Here is a 2,995-nt window from a genome sequence, read left to right as displayed (position 1 = left end):
CTTCTAAAGTAAAGGTGAAAAGCTACATCCTTAATAGTTTGTTCCCCTAATTAAATGGATTTGTGTAAGCTGAAAGCCTAAAGTCTAGAGATTCATTATTTTTTTGGGGAAAACCCTTAAAGTTCATCACTGCCATTTTTTTTTTTAACCTACAGGATTGGAAGAATATGAAACAGGCAGGGAAGAGTCACTACACGAATCACAGACATGGTAAACATGCATCTAATTTTACCCACTGAGCATAGAGAGCTAACGGGAGTAAGTTCTTTAAAAAGAAAGAATACTACACTATACTATTTTCTCCCCACATGGAAGAAAAGGATATATGGAATTGAGGTAGATGGAAAGTGTCCATTAAACAAACATCTATTATTTGTGAAATAGTTCTATCAGAGTGGAATTGGGTGTGGACCAGTAGTTTATGTTTAGCAGTGATGTATCTTATGTTTTAGGTATCTAGAGTAAGATTACTTGGCTGGGTAATGGCTGCATTGTGTGAATAGTTTTAATTTCAGTTCATAGCAAATGACTATGATCACAGATTTAGAACCTTAGTTTTTACCTCCTCTGCACCTGAATCATTGAACACTGTGAAGCGTGAGCTGAAGGTCAAAAAGCTAGATTCTTAGATAACTGGTCTGTGATTGCTCTAGGACTGCAGTTTACTTCAGTCTAAGGAGTGGATTTCTTATTAGAGAATGTATGTAAGTATTCAATACTAAATGCGAGACTGAAGCCTTGAAAACATTTTATACCAGTGGCAGGTGTTCAGGTTCAGGAATAGGCTGTTTAACAAATCAAATACATATCATTCCCTCTTAAAGCATTAACTTTCAAAGAAACAGAATTATATTTTTTGGTTTGAAATGGTCATTTCTTCTATATTTAATGTCTCGGTTTTCTTAGTAGATATTACTGTCTTCTCTAATATTTATTCAAAACTCTCTCCTATCTGGGAAGTTTTTGTAGAGACTACCTTAGATGCATCCTCCTCCTGCCTCCTCCTTCCTCCCTCCCCCTCCTCCCGCCTCTTTAAGTGATAGCCCAGTGGATGAGACCTTGGAGACTGCAGAACTGAGGATTCTAGGTGGAGCAGAGAACTTGGATTGGGAAGTGGATTCAGCCCCAAAATGCTTACCTCACTGGTAGTAAAACGTGTCTCCTCGCCTTCCAGCAGCTTCCTGTAAGCTGTTATCTAAGTCAAGAGCCATTTTGACATCGAGCAAGTCCTGGTATTCCCGAAGGTGGCGTGCCATCTCACTCTTGGTGTTCCTCGGATCATTCGCCAGCTGCCCAGTGCTAGCCTGGTCCAGTCACCTCGCTGTGCCGCTCCTCCAGCTCCAGGACCGGCCTTTCCAAGGACTCTCTGGCCCTGCACAGGCCCTCGATCTCGATGGTGCGCGCCTGCACCTGGCGTCGGTACTCGTGGATCTCCTCGCAGCTGGCCCGGATAGCCTCAGTTACGCGCGCCACCTGCTCATTCAGGTTAGCGAACTTAGACTTGTACCATTCCTCCGAGGACTGCAGGTTATTCGCGGCCAGGGACTCATACTGGGCGCTGATGTCCTTCAGCGCCGAGCTTAGGTCTGCTTTAACCACAGTCACGTCCACCTCAGCCGCAGCCTGTCACGACGCCTTCAGCATGACCAGCAGCTCGGCTACCTACTAGTCGGGAACCAGGCGCACGAAGGCCAGCTCGTCCCGCAGCGACAACACCTTCTGCTCCAGGTCCAGGCAGGCCAGCATGGCACTGTCCACGTCGCGCTGCTGCACCTTCAGGGCACGCTCTGTGCCTTCGCGTCCGCGACTCTCCTCCTGGCGGCTCACCCGCAGCCACCGCACCTCCCCCGCCAGCCCGTCCGGCCCTAGCAGCGCCTGCGCGTAGGCTGAGCGCGCTTACTCCTGCTGCGCGCGCAGCTGGCGCTGGACTAGCGCGCCTACGCACGACGGCTCAGCGTGGCGGTGCCACGGCGCGGCCTTCCTGGCCTCCAGCGAGCGGTTCTGCGTCTCCAGCTGATGCACATTCGCGAGGAACACGGAAGCGGCGGTAGAGGCCCTGCAGCTGCTCCTGCCCGTTGGCGCGGATGATTTTGTACTCGTTAAAGCCCGCTGCCTCGCTCAGGTCTAGTGCGTCGGCTGCCGCTGGCCCGCGATAGGCCTGGCTGAAGCCGAGCGCTGAGGCTGAGGAGCAGGCGGTTGAGGAGGCCACACTGCCGCGAGACAGCGACTGTGAGCAGAAGCCGCCCCCGCCGCTGACACCGGAGAGACGCGTGGACAGGTGAGAGCCGTCCCCGAACACGTTGCGGTAGGAGCAGGGAGAGCACAGGTAGTGCTCCCAGCCGAAGCTCATGGTACGGTGATTGGGGCGGGCCTGCGGCTTCGGTGGGAGCTACAGAAGAAAGGAGAGGTAAGGCAGGCAGGGCCTTACCTGTCCTTTCAAATCCAATGATGTGTATGTGGTACCTGTTGATATTTTCTTGATGGCAAAGCTCACACACACAAAAAATTGGTTCCACCATATGGTGCAGCTCCAGGAGCTGCATTCTCCTGCTAGTCCACACAGTTTACAGTAATTTGTCAAAACTTCCATTTAAATGTTCCTACTAGTTTATGGGTCCAGCAGGTTCTGCTCCAGGTAGGAACCTGATTATGATTGTGGATTCACCTCTCTGTAGATTTTGGGGTAGCTGTTTGCTCTATAACTTCCAGTCTCTGATGTGTCAAAGAAAAGTAATTGTTTTCTAGACCGTCCAACTCTTTCTTGTTGTAAGAATGGGAGTATTGACTTCCAAACATTTTACAAGTCAGAGCTAAGACTGGAAGTCCCTCAGAATAGATCTTGTATATCTATTAGAAAATCAAAGGGAAAATGTTGACTTATGAGTTAGAAAAGAATTGTGGAGAAAGGGCCCAGCCACTGGTTAATTCTAAATCATAAAACAATTATGGTTCATAGTCCTTTATAAGTTTCAGTTTCTGAATGCAACTCAGAAAT

The 2,995-nt window shown here is 49.0% G+C and overlaps 1 pseudogene; it reads right to left on the bottom strand.

The window, feature by feature from the left end:
- Positions 1–847: 847 nt before the first annotated feature.
- On the bottom strand, positions 848–2,350 carry LOC101038949 (alpha-internexin-like; annotated as a pseudogene).
- Between the last annotated feature and the right edge of the window lie 645 nt (positions 2,351–2,995).

Source organism: Saimiri boliviensis, chromosome 16 (genome assembly GCF_048565385.1).
Source record: "Saimiri boliviensis isolate mSaiBol1 chromosome 16, mSaiBol1.pri, whole genome shotgun sequence".
In the NCBI taxonomy this organism is placed as follows: Eukaryota; Metazoa; Chordata; class Mammalia; order Primates; family Cebidae; genus Saimiri; species Saimiri boliviensis.
This window is presented reverse-complemented; position numbering and strand designations above follow the sequence as displayed.